General features: G+C 41.9%; 1 long non-coding RNA gene across 1 annotated transcript; it reads right to left on the bottom strand.

Moving 5' to 3' along the window:
- Window positions 1-6,832: 6,832 nt before the first annotated feature.
- On the bottom strand, window positions 6,833-12,141 carry LOC126951408 (uncharacterized). The gene is made up of 3 exons (XR_007724459.1): window positions 11,750-12,141; window positions 9,112-9,222; window positions 6,833-9,009 (listed from the first exon to the last, which is right to left on the bottom strand). It is a non-coding gene; the product is annotated as an uncharacterized LOC126951408 (long non-coding RNA).
- Between the last annotated feature and the right edge of the window lie 959 nt (window positions 12,142-13,100).

The following is a 13,100-nucleotide window of genomic DNA, read 5'->3' as shown; positions in this document are numbered from 1 at the left end:
TAAAATTAGCTATATAGGTCCAATATATGTCCCACTAATATTTGAGCTGAATTGGACTCAGTGCTGGCTAATGGAGAAGCACTGAGTCTGTGAAATCTTTCATCCTCAGTTTCTCGGACAGTTCCTCAAAACTTTAGGGCTGTTCTCCAACACTTCCCTAATGCATACAGATTTTTTTCTTTTATAAGTAGAGAGATTCAATTTTCTTTTACTAAATGCTAAAAGCCAAGGGTGTAATCCCTATGACTTTGTTCATGTTTGAAGTCTGTGTAGTGACACCTTGCAAGATTAATAATCTTCTGAAATAATTAGCAAATTAGCTATTTCCTTTTGTCTTTCTCTTGAGGTTAAAAAAAGGTTCAAACTGATGAAGTTTCTTATGACAGTGTAGGAAGGTGTGTGCTTGCCAGTAGCACCCTCTTATTGTACTGGTGGTTCTTGGGTTTTAGTGTGCTTTCTCTTCAGCTGGGGAACAGATTGAAATACACTTCTATAGATCCAGGAGGTTTAGAGAAGGGTTCAGGTATCTATTTTTTTTTAAATCAAATCCCCAGAAGATTATAATGCACTCTGTTTAAGAACTAGGGCATCGTCTTTTCAGATTACCCATGTCTTTTCCTCCTCGGTGAGGTAAGGAAGGGCAGGAGGACCTGGGGCTGGTACACCAGGTGGCCTCTCCAGGGCTAAGGGGTGGGTGATGATCATCCATGCCCACAGGGGCACTATACTAGAGGAGGAGGCAGAACAGCAAGTTGAGTCTGCAGCTCAGGTTCATCAAACTGAAAAGAAACTGCCCAACATATTGTCAACACCAAAGAGCACATGACTGGAAAGCCAGGAACCCAACAGAAAGCTGAGAAGCAAGTGCAGAGGAAGGGCCAGGGCCATTAGGAAGATCAGCATTGTCTTTACTTGCAGATGGAGGTTGGGGCATGGGTGGGAAAGTTGCACCTTAAGCACCGGCATTGTCTAACAATTGGAACAGATGCAATGAATCTGCACTTTTGCCAGTGATATTCCAGGAATATTTGACTGAGAGACAGGTCTTTGGCCAGGAGAGGGGCTATGTAAACATAATCACTAGATGTACCGTTAGGCTGGCCAGCTCCTAAAGAGACAAGTGCTGTGTGGTGGCAAGACCTCGGAGCCGGAAAACAGAAGACCGAGGTTGGAATCCTGACTCTGCCATCACCACTGTGTGACTTGGACAGATGAAAGTCATATGGAAAAAGCAGTCTTCTCGAGATACCATTTCCTCAAGTGGAGATGGGAATAGTGCCTACCTCACAGGTTTGTTGTGAGAATGAGGAGAATGACTAACACAATGTTGGCATTTGGTCAGTGTCGTTAAGCTTGAGAATAGTTTTTGTGCTTTTATTTTTTTTTATCTTTGTGATCCATACAGCAGAGTGCTTTACACATAGTGAGTACTCAAAGAATATCTGCCGAATGAACAGATTCCTAAAAATAATAAAAACAATGTAGTCCAAGTGATGTGATCCACTGATGGATAAACAGAAGGCTTACCCAGTCTGAAACTTAGCCATGCTCAGCCATGGTGAGATTTTCAAAGCAAATGGAAAAGTAATGGTGATGAGGGCATAAAGACTATTTAATGAACAAATGAATGAATAAATACATGAATAATTGGAACTAAACTAGTGCATGGCTATTTGAGCACAAGATGCTAAATATCCACATGAAAAATGATGTCAAGTATTTGATATGTGCTATTAAAAAATCAAGTATTTTAGTTATGTTCAAATGCATATCTGGATATCTGGGTTAAGCAAGCCAAATAACTGATAATTGACTGTATTTTTCACTTTTAATTGAGTCTGTTAGAGGGTCATGCAGACTGAGACACTCTTGAAAGCACAATGGAGGGGAAATGCAAGGGGAAGCCACGCCCTTAGGTGGCCTTGGACTCATGAGCCCAGGTTGCCAACAGAACTTCAAAGTTACAGTAGCCACTGCAGATTCACATAGAAGGAATTATTTTTCGATTCCATCATAATAGAATACAGTTTGAAGTTTTCCAAGACCTTTATCTCATAGTTTTTAATTAATGAGAATTACATTATCTCTTAGGTTAAGTATATAATCTTCTCCGAGCTATAAAGTCCAGCTGACAGCCAATTATATTTGAATTTTTTCAATGAAATTTCCTAATAACATAACTGATCAATGAATATTTGTATTGTATATGCTCTGTACTAACACGTGGTGACATAAATGCCTAGTCAGAGGTGCGTGTATGTTTATGTACATTAAACTGACAGATTTGTAACCCATCGGTTTTCAATATTTTCTGAACCTTTGAAGCAAAATCCCTTGTTCAGCTTAGGTTTCTACTATTCAAATTTATATCCAGGGCCGGGCGTGGTGGCTCAAGCCTGTAATCCCAGCACTTTGGGAGGCCGAGACGGGTGGATCACGAGGTCAGGAGATCGAGACCATCCTGGCTAACACGGTGAAACCCCGTCTCTACTAAAAAAAAATACAAAAAAATTAGCCGGGCGAGGTGGCGGGCGCCTGTAGTCCCAGCTACTCGGGAGGCTGAGGCAGGAGAATGGCGTGAACCCGGGAGGCGGAGCTTGCAGTGAGCCGAGATCGCGCCACTGCACTCCAGCCTGGGCGACAGAGCGAGACTCTGTCTCAAAAAAAAAAAAATAAAAAATAAATAAATAAATAAATAAACAAATTTATACCCAGATTTTAGTCGCCAAACGTAAGTTAGTTACCTACCACTAAGCATTTTACAGGCAGATTTTATGGAGTTGCACTAAACTGAGCATTGCAAATCTATGGTTTGCCAATTTCCTGCTTTTTAAAAATATAGTAACTGCAGAATTGTAAAATAAAAGAGGTAAGAATTTCTCACTCACCTCAATCCATGGATTGAATGCAGCAATTCAATAAGTGCAAGAGTTCTACCAGCTTCTCGACTCAGTCTTAACATTTCTCTCCACACTATGCTACTTTTGTGCAATGTTTTTCTCTAACCCCGGGAAGGGAGGATTAAATAAATAATGAATAAGCATGTCTCATTGAAGCGATTTTGACATTTCACCTAAGTTTACACGTTAATTAAGATAGGATTGTTCTAGTCCCCCAAAAGGATTTTCTGTTTCCTTTGAGCAACTAGACTGAAATATAGTATAAAAGTGTATGAACACTCTGTTAAATGCACAGATTTAACCCTGCTGTTTTGCTCCTAATCATTATTAATTGCCTCCAGTGGTGGACATTAATTTCCCTATTGCAGCAACATGCATCTTGAGCTTGGGCATATCCTAATACATCAAATGGGACAGGTGATATAATTCAGCTGGTCACAGCTGGAAAGGAGACAGCCACCCACATGCAGGCAGTCTGTCAACCTTAGTTACACTGCAGACACCACCACAGCCTCTGAAACAACATTGTACATTTATCTCTGGGGATAACTTTACAAGAAGTATGGCTGCTTGGTTCATCCTATTTAATCTGTTATTGTCTTAGTAGCTACAAGAACGAAACAGTTGAAACTCAAAATTCTGAGTTTGTTTGAAGCCATTGAAGAGGGAAAAAGCGGAGACATATGGTTGGGCTCATGGTATAGATAAACTGATAAGTACTGGGTTCAGAGTGGATTATATTTTAAGATAGATGTCACTGAAAGATTTAGAGTGAGCTGCTGATAATGTTAGCTGGAATGTGACTTCAGGGTCCTGCCTTGTTCTGTGGGTGTTTAGGTAGATCCTTGAGAAGTTGCCCAGAGTACCTCATGTTTACATATGGCTCTGGCTCTTGGGAACAAAGTAATTAACTTTATTTTCCTTGGAAATTAGTACAATGCTGCTTAGTAGTGATACAGAAAACAGAGGTAGGATGGTGTTAGCATCGTCAATTGAATGGTTGAGAAAAGTGAGACGTTGATGGGGTTGTGTCAGGTTAGGAGTCAACCCCAAAGCTATAACTTGGCCTCTGGGCCTGGCTCTCCCTTGCAGACACACCTCCACTTCCTCTACGGGACTGATTCTAGGTTAGGAAAATTCATATCAAAAACACAGTGAGATATCACCTCACACCCACTAGGATGACTATGACCCAAAAACCAGAAAATTACTAGTGTCGGCAAAGATGTGGGGAAATTGGAGCCCTTGAGCACTGTTGGTGGGAATGTAAAATGGTGTAGCTACTGTGGAAAACAGTAGGGTGGTTGCTCAAAAATTAAAAATTAAAATTACCATAAATTTGTTTACCAAATGATTCCATAGATTCTATGATTCTATTACCATATGATTCGGCAATTTCATTTCTGAGTATGCATCCAAAAGAATTGAAAGCAGGGTCTCAAAGAGATATTTGTACACACATGTTCATACCAGCACTCTTCACTGTAGCCAAAATGTGGAAACCCAACCCAAATCCATTGATGGATGAATGAATAAACAAAATGTGGTATCTCCATTTAATATGGTTTGGCTGTGTCCGCACTCAAATCTCATCTTAAATTGTAACTCCCACAATTCTCGTGTGTCATGGAAGGGACCTGGTGGGAGGTAATTGAATCATGGGAGCAGGTCTTTCCTGTGCTGGTCTCATGATAGTAAATAAGTCTCACAAGATCTGATGGTTTTATAAAGGGGAGATCCCCTGCACACGCTCTATTGCCTGCTGCTGTGTAAGACGTGACTTTGCTTCTCGTTTGCCTTCTGCCACAATTGTGAGGCCTCTGGAACTGTGAGTCCATTTAACCTCTTTCCTTTATAAAATACCCAGTCTTGGGTATGTCTTTGTTAGCAGCATGAGAATGGACTAATATGCCATTCAATGGAATATATTCAGCCTTAAAAAGGAAAGAAATTCTGAGACATGCTTCAACATGAATGAACCTTGAAGACATTATGCCAAGTGAAATAAGCTAGACACTAAAGACAAATACCATATGATTCCACTTATGTGAGGTATCTAGAGTAATCGAACTTATTAAAAACAGAAAGCAGAGTGGTGGTTGCCAGGAGCTAGGGGAATGAGAATAGGGAGTTGTTTAATGGGTACTATTCAGAGTTTTAGTTTTGCAAAATGATATATTTTGGAGATTGGTTGCACAAGAATGTTAATATATAACGCTACTGAACTGTATACTCAAAAATGGTTAAGATAGTACATTTTATGTTATGTTTATTTTATCACAATTAAAACATTCAAACAAACATTGAAAACCCTCATTCTAGGGAGTGGCTATGCTCATCTCCCCTGAGTGTGTCTGTGGCCTCCCTTGGCTGCTGGTCTCCCTGACAAACAGAGTAATGTCACCACCTCCCCTACTTTGCCCAGTGAGTAAGATTACCATCCTCTCTGTCAATCTAAAAACAAAGGAAGCACTCTGTGCCTGATAATGCTGGTCTGTGCTTTTCCCAGGACTCAGAGACCCCGTATCCTCAGGTCAGGTCACTGTCCACCCAAGTGACCCCACTCCCAGCTCATGGTATCTCACCTGTGGCTTCTACAGGGCCTTCTCCCCACACCATGGGCCTACTTCAGCTCTACACACAGAGGAGCGCAGCTGAAAGGGCAGTGCAGTCCACAGACCCTCAACACAGGGGCCACCTCCTACAGAGGATCTTCCAGATGCCAGCAGAAGCCTGACTAAGAAGCACATATCAGAATATATACCCATCAGTATAGAAAAATATTTGGAATATAAATGGTAAAAGCATTTTATAAAACCTCATATGTAACATATAATTTTAATTTTTAAAAATATAGAATGATAAATAGCAAAATCTAATAGATTATCTCACACAATGTTCAGTGAATGGTAGAATTATGGGTGATGTTTTCTTAATTTTTTCTTCATGTACTTATATTTGTACTTTTTTTGCTCTAATTATATATATTAAAATTCTGTTTAGAAGTTGGCTTGTCATAGTAACAACATTTTAAAAAATAGCCTAAAGTAGCTGGGTGTGGTGGCTCATGCCTGTAATCCCAGCATTTTGGGAGGCTGAGTCAGGCGGATCACTTGAGGCCAAGAGTTCAAGACTGGCCAACGTGCTGAAATTTCGTCTCTACTAAAAATACAAAAAAATTAGCTGGGCCTGGTGGTGCATGCCTTAATCCCAGCTACTAGGTAGGCTGAGGCAGGAGAATTGCTTGAATCTGGGAGGCAGAAGTTGCAGTGAGCCGAGATCATGCCACTGCACTCCAGCCTGAGTGACAGAACAAGACTCTGTCTCAAAAATAAAAAATAAAAAATAAAAAATAATAGCCTAAAGCCCATAGGTGTCTTGCCAGAGAACGCAGAAAGAGGCAGTTAGAAAAACCAGGGGTGCCAGGTCAGTTGCGCTCGCAGAGAGGCACTCAAGTGCTCCTCTCCTGCTTCACCTTCATGGACACAGACAACAAACCAGGCAGGGATTGCTGGACCTTCCACACCAAAGCATTCTTGGGATTTTCTTTACCACCTCCCCCACCACCTCCACTGTCCAAATTCTGCCCATCCACTGGAAGATAGCTCAAACAAAACCCACCCCTAGTGAGGTGCAATCCTGCACGGCATTTTCTTTCACGTCCCTTTTTGCAGTTATTACATCCTGCCTTGTACTATAGTTACATGTGGACTTGCCTTCTCTTTCTTATTAGAGTATAAACTCATTGAGGACAGACTCCACATGTGATGCATTTATGTGTCCCCAGCACGGTGTCTTTGCCTCAACAGCGAGCTCTTGTTGGATAGCTGCTGAATGAATGACTCAGTGAGTGAGTGAATGAATAAATGGCATGATTGCTGCACTCTCCATCAGCAAAGCCACAAAGTCAGTCAGGCAGGGCACATTTTTTTCATCATTTCTGGGTTGGTTTGTATTTTATCCAAAACATCAATCCTTATGATCAGAACTTCTTTTTCATCATCCCAGTTTTTATTCCTTGAGCTTAGTAAGAATTATAATAAGAACGAGTATAATGTTTATAACTGTCATCTATCCCAGTTCATATTTTAAATAATATGGATTATTTTCACCGTGGGAATGGCAGATTTATATTGCTTACATTTACTTCAACATGGAGCTCAGACATTTTATACCAAGAGTGAAGCAAACTGCCACACAGTATCAGATTTTAATAAGACAAATCCCACACTTGCAGTGACCCTGCTTCCTTCCTTTCTTTTATCTCTCCTGCTTTTCCAGAGGAGAGTCTTGCAGGATCCAGGCCCTAGCGTTGTTCTCTTCCAAGTCCTCCACTGCAGCTGTGTATATCTCTCTCTCATTCTGCTTTTTCTCGGAAGAATCTTAGCTTCCCTGCAAAGCTGGCATCGCATGCCTTTGAGCTTGAACTCAAAGGGCTGGCTTAGCTTCAGCACTAGGCCCTCCCTGCAAGGTTTGCTGTCCCTTGCCTGCCTGCCAGGTCTGTTCGACCTGTTTTCCACTGCAGAGGAGGTGAGATTCACAGCCAGGCGGGCAATGAAGGGCTTCAGATGGCAGATAGACCACGTCCTGCCAGCGCTGCCTCAAACCTGGAGCTCCTTTGGGGTTGCTGTCAGGGACTCACACGTGACATTTTTGTTATCTAGGCAGAAAGTGTGTTTAGGTTAAACTGCCAGTGCCATTGTGTCACTGAGTACTCTGCCGAGCCCCAGACAGGCATTCCCTATCAGTGATAGCTGCAGCAGGCTGGGATCAGCTGCCTCGCCCCCCTGAGCAGCCTGCTTTCTGCTAGCCGCAGTGTTTACAGAGTATCTCAGGCAGCCACCAAGGCTGGAATCAACATTCTCCCTGAGCTTGTAAGGAACAAAGACTGCTACTAAAGATGCACTTGAAGGGAAAAGCATGACAAAATGTCCTGTGACTTCAGAGACGCCTTTTGCAGCATCGTACAGTCATGTTGTTAATTAAAAGAGCTAAACTTGGAAACTAGACTTTGATGCAATATGTTGTTTCCATTCTTGGAAATACATTCACAAGGAGCTAATAAATAATCCATGAATGCTAATCTTTTTAAGTCATTTCGAAGGCATGAAGTCAGCCTAGATAATTGTAAATGCAACGGCTCAACCTCAACTCCATTAAAATGTAAAGGTGCGAACTGATTAGAGACACTCAACTGCTTTTGATAGAAGTCTTAAATTCAAATGCCACATCATTTGTTTTTAGCAAATGGAGTAATTACAATAATATTTTCTTCATTTTTAAGGTCAGATCTCTTAAATCCTACATGCTTGTGCCCGATTTAACTACAGCCAGAATCATTTTCCTTGCGTTCATTAATTAAATGTGTATGTTGCTTAAAGGTAACATCCACTCTTATTTTCTCTGAAGGAGAAATAAATAAATATTCTAAGTTGTCTAGCTACAAGGTTAGAGGGGAGAGTTGTAACATTATTTCATTTCAGATACTATTATTAAAACTGAAAAGAACCTTATTTCCCGCTCTAGTAACTGTTCTTGCTGATAAAAGGTAGTTTTGTTTAAAGCAAAGGTGTTTTCCTAGTGCTGGAGCTTGTCAAACATATTGTGATTTAAATTTTTAAAACTTAAAAAATAATTCACTTGATGATAAAGTCAACGCCTTTTAGAATTCTTGTAGCATCACTGCCCAAAGTAAATTTTGTGAATATTTACCTCTTGTGGGAATTGTGGTATATTGACCAATATATATTTTTCTAGGATTTTGGTAGATATCTAAGAAGTTTCTTATAGGAGAAAACTATACAAGGTTTTATTGTTTCAAGTACACCTGGATTCTAACTAAGACCCAAAAAAGGAACTGATCACTTCTTACTATAAATTAAAAGGTTTCCTTTGCCCCCTACCTCCTGGCTGTCAGGTAATTAAGCTCAGGATATTGGTCACCATGCAGAAGTAAGGTGAGGATGCCGGAAGCTGTCAATCCATTTGTTTAGGACAGGCAAGTCTGATTATAGCTGGACCCAGAACCCTCCAGATGCAGCACTCTTCTGCACTGTCAAAATATTTAACCTTCCTGCAAACATGCAGCTGTCAGTCTACTTGCAGGATTCTACCAAAACCAAAGGATTAAGTGTGATTCAACAAAGTGATGAACACTGGCCAGATATGAGCCATTGGCTCAACTTGCCCAATCCCTGGGCAGGGTTCTAACCAGAGGTGCCAATCTAAGGAGCACCTTTCGAAATACCTATCTGTAGAGATTCTGATTCCCAGGTCTGACGTGACCCCAGTGTCTGTCGTCTGGTGATTCTGGTATGCCATCCTAGGGCAGAAGCACTCATGCTTTATTTTTCATCTGTTTGTGTATTAGAAAGAAAACATAGGGGTGAGGGTAGGCCGGAGGATCAACTTGGAAACGTTTAACACAGGCCAACAGAAGCTGGGGGAAGCAGCACTCTTCTGACACCCAGAGCGGGACTGCAGTGTCATGTGGGTCTCTGTTTCAGTCCTGCTCATCTTGGCTGGGTAACCTCGGATCCACAATTTATCTTCCCCAAGACTCAGCTTTTCTGTCTGTAAAACAGGATAGTAAATACCACCTTCCTTCATCAAACTATTATGAGAATTAAAGGAGCTAATGTGCATAAAACAAAGGCAATTAACATAATGTTTAGCACATAGTAAGTGTGGTGACTATTTGTAGGTTTGTAGAATGTCTACAAATGATCTACAGGGCCAAAAAGGCTTTAAAGATGTTCTCATCCAACTCCCTCCAGCGTCTCAGTTACATCCCGTGGGAAACTTGAATTGGTTGGCTCAGAGAAGGGATTCTGGGAGACATGTTTAGAGCACAGGGAGAGGTTAGTTTGAAGGGAGGGTTTGAAGATAACCTTGATGAAGGATTTTGAATGTCATTGTGATCAACAAGGGCGGCAATTAAGACAAAGCTTCCTTAGTGGATGTTACATGCTCCAAGTGTCAGTTTAGGACCCAAACAGATGGCCAGGCATTGACCCTGTGGATAGGAGGGGAGACGGACAGAGGTGGGAGTAGTTCTGTGGTTTGGTAGGAGGGGTGTGAAATATGTGGTCGTGGCCTGGTGAGGACAAAGAGAATAGAAGAGCTGGGAGGGAAGAGAACAGCTGAAATCTAAAGAATGCATGGATGGGGTGGAAGATGAGACAAAGGTGGGGCTGGGGGTCACTTCTCTGTTTTGAGTCTGAGCAGAACTCTTTCTGTGTTTGTGTGGGCCCTGGTGGTGAAAATTTCTGCAAGGAGCTTAGCTTAATAATGGTTTGATTGCATCCGTCTGTGTTACCTGGGGCGGGATCTTTATCACCTGCAGGTAGACTTACATCACTGTGAATTCCGTACACGTAGGAGGGTAATAAAAAGCAACCTAGGCTTATTTAACCCTCACTGTGTGTGTGCCAGGCATTGAAGTAAGTTTAAGCTTTCATAACAACCCTAAGAGGGAGATACTATTGTTCTCCCTGTTTCACAGGTGAGGGAACTAAGGCACTGAGAGGTCAAGTGGTTTTTGAAAGCTTTCCACTGAGTCAAGGGGAAAGTAGCATTTGAACCCGGGCAGCAGTGTGGCTGCAGAGTCCTGGCCTTTGATTCCTGAGAAGGAATGAATACAGTTTACCCAGTCCGTGAGACTAAACAGGGATCTCACTGGGATTCCAACCAAGTTAGACTCCAAAGCCCAGGCTATTTCCTTCATGGCACACCTGACCCATTAGCAATTCAAAAACCACATTCAACCAATAAGGCAAAGGGGGGAAACGGGGTAAAAGTTGTCTAAGGGCTCAGAGAAGCAACTTGGCAGCAGTATAGAGAAGTAACATTTACCAGATTTTCTCTTCATAGAATATAAAACTTGTATGAAAAGTGGCGCTTTCAAAAAGATTTGTAGATATTTTTTGCACACTAAGCTTACACTATATAGGAAAAGGACCATCAGTTTAAATATGAAGTTATTCTATTATTAGAGGGTTGGAAGATGGGAATGAGAGCATTTTGAAGTATTGGTTGTATAAAGGGGGTTTTTTCACATTTTCCCATACGTCCCTTCTGTATTGTTTGAGTCTTTTTAAATGATATTGTATTTGAGTACTATTTTTCTAATTTAAAAATAATTTTGAAAAATAGAGAAATAGAAACTTCAGGTACTTAGGCAGAAATGGGGAAGTCCTAGTGACTCAGTGATATAAACACATATTTACAATTAGTGTTCTGAAAACAAGTAAATAATTCCAATGTAACTAAACTTTACACCTATATGTATGTGTGTGTGTGCATGCATGGGTGTGTGGATGCATGTGTGTGTGCATGCCTGTGTGTGCGCAGGCGTGTGTGTGCACAGGCACACGTAGACATCTCACAGGAAGGCAGGCCAAGGTAAGATGCAGCAGGCTACTTAATTATCCCTCATCTCATTGAAGGAGAAGTCTCACAGAAGCATCACAGATTCCAGGAGGCAAATCTGCAAAACTTGGTAGTTACAGAAGTGATCCAGTATCAAGATGAGGCATTGCACCTTCAAAGAGTGAGAGAAAAAGCCAGCCAACAGTTAAGCACCTGCTGCCTGTTACTGCTTCTACTCAGTGCACCTCTCAGTTCCATACTTCAGTAATGGGGCCAGCCTCACAGGTCAAGGGATGGCGAAGATGTATTCTCACATCCTTTTGCAAGAAGGGAGCAAAGCAGAGTGACATGCATCTAGTTTGCCTGGAACAATCCCAGTTGACCCCTTCTGAAGTCAGTCCTCTCCTGTCCTTTCCATCCCTCCTCTGCACTCCCTTTACTGAGGGTAAGACAATGCCCCTCTGGTCCCAGAAACTTACCTCTCTCCATTGCCCTGTCCGAGGTAAATGAAGCTGTACATGTCGCTCAAGCTTCAGGTGAAGTCCAGGATGAAGCGGAGAGGAGAAACTGAGGTCACCAGGTACCCCACGACAATGTTGGAGAAGTTAAACTCCTAGAGTGGAAGGAAGCTGGGTATGTAGAGAAGACATTTGACCCACCTTTGACACCAACACATCATGTAAATAAGCAGTCATGAGCCTGAACTCCTAGAAAAGAAAGGGAAACACACACACGTGTACGTAACTCACACACACAGAGGAATACATGCTTTTAGAATGATCAGGTGCTTAAAGAAAATAAAAGGAGAATGGACATTGCCCTGAGAGGCAGTCTCTGGAGTGAGTAAGAATTCAGCTCTGGATTCAGACGTGCCTGAGTTTGCAACCCAGCTCAGCCACTAACTACGTAAACCTGTTTTATTAACTGTACAATGGGAATAATAAAAGCACCAGGCTCAAAGCGTTGTTGTGAAGTTTTAAAGATTAATGTGATGATGCAGATAAAGTAACCACAGTAATTATTCAATAAATGTTAGCTAGCGCTGCTATTATTGTAGATACACTATGACAACATCATGATAAAGGTACATCGTGACCTTAAAAGAATATTTTACTGGAGCATTGTACATGCTGCATAAATGTTAATTGTTATTATTATTACAATTTTTAGTTCAGCCAATGTAGCAATTTATCACTACAATCTGGTTCCTGACACTCTGGTTCTTGACAGTAGGTTTGCCACCTTCTGCTGTCTTCCTGATTTTCACTCCACGTGAGAGGGAGGGGGCTGCTGAATGCCAGGGCTATGTCAAGTCCGGGAAAAAGTCTCCAGAATTCTCCTGGCCCAGCCTTGAACATCTTCCAGTAGGAATTGAGGAGAGCTCCAATGCAAAATGAGAGGAAAAGAAGGCAGTGGAGTAATTTACCATTGAGAAGATTTCCCCATTAGACATTTTTACAGCATCAAACTTGGTGGAGGAGGGGGTTTCTCCTGGCATGATTCTGTTTCCTAGTTTGGTGGCACGAACAACAACATTTCATACTGAAACGTGAAGCCTCTAAAATTAGATGGCGGCCAGAAATTTGTAATGGGCGCTTCACATCGTTCACACTCCTGTTTCACCTCCCAGTTCCACTCAGCTGAGGGCAGCTCCACCCTGCAAGAAACTCACAGCTCAATTTGCAGCAAGTTTTGCTTGCTGAGGGGAGTCTGCTGTCAATGGCACCGAAGGCCAAGCAAGGAAGCAGACTTGATTCCTTTCTAGGCTTCATCGCCAGCTGCTTCTCCCTCGGCCTCCTCAGCCCCCAGCTGGCTGGGTTCGTATCCCAG

The sequence above is a fragment of the Macaca thibetana genome, chromosome 3 (assembly GCF_024542745.1).
Source record: "Macaca thibetana thibetana isolate TM-01 chromosome 3, ASM2454274v1, whole genome shotgun sequence".
NCBI lineage: Eukaryota > Metazoa > Chordata > Mammalia > Primates > Cercopithecidae > Macaca > Macaca thibetana.
Note: the sequence above shows the minus strand (reverse complement) of the source record. Positions and strands in the feature narration are given on the sequence as shown.